Source organism: Cupressus sempervirens, chromosome 7, assembly GCF_028749045.1.
Source record: "Cupressus sempervirens isolate cs-2001-9-10 chromosome 7, ASM2874904v1, whole genome shotgun sequence".
NCBI lineage: Eukaryota > Viridiplantae > Streptophyta > Pinopsida > Cupressales > Cupressaceae > Cupressus > Cupressus sempervirens.
In genome coordinates this window covers 170,415,981-170,423,182 of record NC_143124.1, presented here as the reverse complement: position 1 = coordinate 170,423,182, position 7,202 = coordinate 170,415,981, and positions in this window count along the sequence as shown.

The window sequence follows — 7,202 nt, the reverse complement described above, 5'->3', positions numbered from 1 at the left end:
ATGTGAGAATCTATTCAGCAAGAGATAGTTAGGTAGGAACATGCAAAGAATGTGAATATCTTAGTCTACTATAGGGAATGGAACCCTAATTGGGGAATGAATCTATCTAAAATATGTGGTGCTAAGAATGAAATTAATTGGTGATAAGCATGTAACGTATAGTATTGAATCGGTAAGATAGGAAGATTATGTTAGTAGGCTTATTATATAAGCATGAATAATACTAAATTTTAACTATCAAGTGAATGCTCATAGACTCTAGTATTGTAATTCTTGGATCAATTATAACCTTACAATATAGAAAAAATCAAGGTCACGATGGAAGTATCAACCTAATATGAAATAAAGGTTTGAGTTTCAGAGTTAAGTAATAAGAGGATTATAAGCCATGAGGTATGATAAGAACAATGATAATGACCTATATCATTAACAAGTAGATAGTTGTAAGAATGAATAAATAAACACTAATATTTGGATAAGTAAGCAATTGACAACATCCTAATAATGGTTTTATAGATACATAGTTGCAAAGCTACAACCTAAGGATTAATTCATAAGTCATTTATGAATATGAGAAATGAAATATGGAATTATTGATAAGAACAATAGTAGTCAATAAATTCTTGGATGATAATTAGAACTTGTGTAAATAATGGAATAACACAAACAGTGATATATATATATAGAGAGAGAGAGGATCATACCAATTTGGTGAGAGTGATAACACAACTTCAACCAGTATATTGTGATGAATTTGACCTAAGAAATATTATGAGTAGGAGCCCTAATGTGAAATTATAGTAAATTAAGGATAAGAAATTTGGTTTTGTAATTGCAACTCAGAGTACAACTCTACTAACATTGAGGTCACATATGCTTAGGTTCTTCAAAAAAGAACCAACATAACAAAAAGTAGATGGAAGGGGACTAATTTTAGCATCCTCACATCTGTACTTTTGAGTGAGTTCTAATTAGGTCAAACTGCTTAGTACAGTAAACCCTAATCATAGGTGACGTTGATAAAATGAGCTATGTAGTCAGTATGTGGGATCAATCATAGTTTGAACAACATGGTCGTTGGACTGCCATCTAATCTCTATTTAAGATCCTTGCAATGTAATTGGAAGACCTAAGTTTTCTCCTTTCCTTCAGAGACCCTGGTATGACTAGATTATGTCAGTAATGTAAATTTTTTTAGTAATTGGATTTATTTTCTTATTTGTCTGATTTTAGATTTTGGTATTCTAACATTCTTTCCTTTTTGGCAATAGTGTGATTTGGGGTTGTTTAGCGAACTTTATTATTGATGATTCTATTTTGCCTCTAGGTTATGTCTTTATTTCTTTATTAAAACTTTACCATTGTGCCCACTCTTAATTTTTTTATTTCAAATTTTTTCGTTGGATGTTTCATCCTTGATCTTGAATTTCAATTTTGAGGCACTTTCTTCTAAATTTTATTGGCAGAGTGACATATGATGGGCCTACCAAAGGGATTCCTTACAATCAAGTGGATGTATAGCATTAGGGTATGGGATTATTAGTGAGAGTATTTGCGCCCCACCCTCTCCCAGGACTTCAAGAATAGGACTAGTGATATCTTTTGACTAATTTGAGTAATAGATTTGCACTGCAACATAAAACTAATAAGGTTACAAGTTAACCTCATGGATTTTTAGATTGAAAAGGTGCATGTGTAGTGATGGACTTGTTTTATGGCCTATTAAAGAATCAATATGTCATGGAAACTCTAAAGGAAAAAGTGATTAACCTTGCATAAAGAGAAAATTTGTATTATAAGAAATCTCATTTAAGAGAGTGTCATACACTTGTTACCCTGATGAGTGGGTACGTGGAATTTAGAATATCTTATGATATTATTATTATTAGAGACTCTATAAGTATTTTATACCATATTAGAATGTTGTTTATATATGACCAATATGTTTTAAGAAGAGTTTGACACTAGAAAATATAACCATGCCAGAGTTATGGACTGAACTTTGTTTGTAGTAATAGTAATTAGGAAATTCATTATCATCCCTCAGTATGTATAAACATTCTTTTAATAGGAGTAAATTTTGGAATAAGTTTAGAAAATGTCTATCTTGGAATGAACATTTTAGTTGAGTGACTTCTAGGAGGAAGTCAAATGCTAGTGGGGTAGGATGTAAGGTCCCTCCTCACATGTACTTATCAAATATGAATTTCTCTATTAAATACATTATAGGAGACTAGAATGGATATAAAGTAATGTTGTATGTTTTAGGTGTCCTAATGAAAATTGAGATCAATTGATAAGTTCATGTTTTAAATACTTAGTGATTGGAAAACTACTAGATTATCTTGACTGTTTAAACATTAATTTGCACCAACAATGATACAAGGTGTCTCACCTAATGATGATGATGTTGATTATGGTACCTCAATGATTAGGTTATATTCATTAAGATAGTTTAGTATTCCTTATTGGTGATGTATATGGTGTTTAGGTATATATGCATGCCTAACTATGATTATTCTAGTATTTTAATTTGAATTAATGAATAAGTTATGTTATATATGTAATTACTAATGATTAAATATGTGCAAAAATGAGAAAGGGTTATTTAAATAAATAAATGTGATTTTTCTCAAACTACTGATGTGTGAAATGAAGTTTGCGGGATTATTAGCTGGGAAATCTAATGAAGAATCAAAACTCGACCCTATGTACCATTTATGAAAACTAGGGTTGAATGTAATGAAAGCTGCAGACCTTGCTGTTTCATATTTCTTTTATATCATAAACTAAATGTGTGTATCACTTTTTAATTATTAACTGTTAATGTTTTGTAACAGTGATTTTATAGTGTCGCTTGCCACTTTTGATTTGTATATGCATTTTAGAATGATAAATAGGATTAGCCAAGTAACCTATAGATCCAAGTCAGACTAGGTTAGTGAACTATTAATAATCAGCTAGTACATGTACAAAGGAGGGTTTCGATTGGACTCTAGCAGTGTAGAGTCTCTCCTCATGATGAGGAGATGGAGAGAGTATGGTATTATGGGCCCCTACTTATCAGTAAAAACCATGTTTGTGTTTTGGGAAATTGAGAAGTGAAAGAACGGAAGTTCTTGAGATATCAACCTCAAAAGGGCATCTATGAAAGAATGAAAGTTATTCTGATATTAGCCTGGAAAGGGTATCTATTATGGTGTTTTGACTGATTTCTCTTGTCTGGAAAAGGCCACCTTCTCCCTAGTCTGGTTCGATGAATGAACCTATTGTGCAAATTGGGGATGGGAGTAAATGGGTTAAATGTGTCTTCATGTAAAATATGTATGTCTCCCAGTCAGTTTCGTTATCTCAATGGTTACCTTAATGGAATTATAAGTTTTGTAATGGCTACCTTGTCATTGAGCCAAGTAGTAATTTAGAGTTTATATTTCAATTCAATGTGTTGGAAGATTTCTCCTTAGGATAATGATCCTACTATAAATATATTAATGATAAACTTATTTTTGAAATGATTATGATCTTGGGTTTTCTTCCCTAGTTCTTTCGCAAGGGAGTCCTTAAATCTGATGATTGAATAAAATTGGTAATTTCCCTTCAGATGATATTCTTTATGATTTTAAATGTTTATGCATATGTTTAAATGCTAATTAGGAGAAATAATGTTACTTAAGTTTTGCAATTTGATCTCGAACATGGATTAGAGGAAATTCAAGTCATATGATTGGTGTATCACTTTGTATTTTCAAAATTATTAAGAAGAAAAATAATCATTTTCAAATGCGTCAATAAAATATCAAACATTATGCTATTAATTATCCTAGGAATTTTTTTAAAAAATATCCCCTTACCATATAAATTAAATTGTATTTGCAAATCTTACACTTACAAAATAAAGGACTTAAAGGAAAACAACTTATTTTCAAGAGCAAAAAGCTCTCTGCCCTTTGTATGGGAAAATCAATTAACTCTTTAGTGAACAGAGCATCTCCTTCAAGATTCTTTTTAACATTCATTTTATTTTATTTATAAGTGACATATAATACATTCAAAAAAATATTAATGATAAATAAAATAAATATCTAACTATCCTATGTCTGTCTTAAGATTTCACCTAATTCAAAAAAAAAATAATGATAAATAAAATAAATATCTAACTATCCTATGTCTGTCTTAAGATTTCACCTAATAAACTTTACTACCATAACTTTATACATAGTCAAGACATTGAAGAAGGTGATGTTATCACATGTGGAGGTGGAAATTATTACTTTTTAAAAAATTGATTTAAACATGTCAACTTCAATAGTTATTTCTTAAAGTCTTATGAGTGAGGATTGTTGTGGGGAGGAGAAATTCAATTAGAAGACTTGGTATTTATATTTATATTTATTTTATTAATATTTTTAGTAATAAGTGGCAGTTAATTTTAGTAATTGATAAAATAATAAATCTAGAAATAGCTTAGGATTAGATTGCTAGTTGTTATTTGGTTAATTTAATTGTGTTGTCAAATTAGTATTTGTTTAATTAGTACTATTTTAGTTAGGTTAATAAAATTAAAACATAATGATACAATTATATAGATTTAGTAATTTATTAAGAATGTTTTAGTTTAATTTTATTGTTGCTTCTATCATTAATATACAAATTTTAAAAAAATTAGTTAATTTTTAGTTAGTTGTTTGTTAGCTTTAGTAAGTTAAGTAAATAAAGTAAAGTTGGAGATAGTTTAGTTTAATTTAGATTTAGTTTTAATTTATGTTTTTAGTAGTTAGTTTGTTAGTAGATATAGTATATTATTGTTTATGGGTGTAATATTTATAAAGGTAAATAAAAATTGTTGGTGTAAATATGTATTTACTATTTACACTTACTTAAGTTTACTTAGTTTAATGTATTATTTTATTATTTTGCATTATTTTATTATTTAATTTTGTGAGACACTTAGGAGTTTGCTCACCATTATGAGTTGTTATGCTGACAAAATAGAAGTACATAACTCTATTTTAGCACATGGTGTCTACAACACTAGAGTTTGCATCATTCACCGAGTTGTCATGTAGACAACATAGTTATTCACACTCCCTTTTTAGCACAGTCTGTCTACAACACTAATTTGCATGTTACACCCTTGTAGGCTTATCCTCTCATCATCACACTTACTTCCATGCTTAATGGAGGATAACCCATATCTGGTGGCATGTGCCTGGTTGTATGAATTATCATGATGTTTATTCTGAGACATTCTAGATGTATCTTAGAGGCCTTTATATGCAAGAACTCCTAGTGTACTCTTAGCATGGCATATTGAATGAATATATCACCATTCTGATCATACTCTGTCTTTTTGGTCTACAGTTGTGCTTGTGTTTGAGTTCTTAGTTCCTACGTGAAATTTTCCCTAAGGAAAATTCTTACATTGTATCAGAGCTTAGAGAGTTTCTCATCACATAGCCGTTCGAGACCATTGTTGGTTCAACACCTCAGCCCAAATCTGCAGTACTGCAAAATTTAGGAGCATCTAGAGCCAGATTTGACCTTGCCATTGCATCCAAAATGCTTATTCGGTGAAGATCGACTATAAATTTAGCTATCTTTGGCCAAATTCAACCATCAGGCATTCTTTTTTACAAATTAGCACCCACAGGCCCTGATTTGGAGTTCAATTATGGTCATTTATAGATCTCATTAATTAATTTTTGGATCTGTCATTCTATTATTCTCTATTTTTTTTAGAATTTTTAAGAATTTTTTTTAAGGCCAGGTGGCCTTGTAAAGAAATTTTTTTGCAAGTACCAAGCTGTTAGATCCTAGCCCTAAGTAGGGAAATTCTTTTTTTATGAGCATAGTATATTTTATATTATTTGGCAGGCAATTAATCATCTACAAATTTTGGTGTTCATTACTACATTCCTAGGTAGCGAGTTCAACAAACCCAGCGAACAACACAAACCTCTCCTCTCACTTTGTTTACTATTGTGGTAGCATTTCATTTAAATTACTCCAAATTACAACCCACATCGAATGTGGGAAAATATTTTAAAAATTTTTCCATAGTATTAAAAACCCCAAACTCTACAAAACATTATTTTGTCGACTACAAGTTGAAACTCTAGCCCACATGTGATTTTCCTCGTGTTACAAACTACTTCTTCTAGTGTCTTTTAGATCATCTACCACCTCACAATGATAGTGCCACAGTGGACAAATGCCATTTCCTTGACAGGTGTCCTATTCACATGCAGTCACATCTCTTGCCACGTGGTGACAACTTAGCCAAACTATACCTTTAATTATCATGTCAGTATGTTGATTATGCTTGACACATCACTAGCCATGCAGTTTCACATGTTAGCATTTTTTAGTACAATCCATACAATTTGTATGATCGTATGGCCACATCTTCCTACCACGTCAGCCCAAGTGGTCATTTCTTTGCTGACATCATCCAAGCATAAGGATAAATTTGACAATCGTCTAACCATCATTCTTAGTCCATTTTGAACTATTCTGATGGCCATTTGACCATCAAATTTAAGAACACAGTTTTACTTCCAGACCCCTCTCTAGATTGCTTTTTGCTTTGGTAGCCTGACTTTGGGAGCCTATAACTTGGACATTCAGAGTCTGATTCAGGTTTAATTTTTTTTGAAACTAGGTAGAATTTCATCAAATTTCTAGTGGTGGTATTTTTTTTGGTTTTGGTACAAGGATTTTTTAGAAATTGCATTTTTTGATGACTCTACCTACATAATCTTGCATTTTGCAACTTCAAATGTTTCATACGGGCACATCTGCTCACTTTTTCAGGTCTTTTTTTTTTTTTTTTTTTTTGTAAGTGTTTATTTTTTGTCTACTTTCTAGATTTTTAGTCAGATTCTAGGGTTGTGTTGATAAAATTCTCACTTTCAAAACTAGGCCTTTTTCTGCATTGTAAAGCTTTGATTACTTTTCAAAATTGTTGTACATCTGCGCTATAGTACTTAGTGATAGATTTGGGCCTCAAAAGGTAATTGTAAAAGAAAAATTAGAAAGTCCACTTTGTTCATTTTGAAAAGTGGTCCATTGTATACACACTACTTATAAAGTGCCAAAAACATCTTTTTTGGGGGGTACTTTTTCTTGAGTGAAAAGGGGTGGTGTGTACTATGTTCTTGTGTCTCTCTTTAGTGCTCTTTTCTACATCATGGGTTCATTTA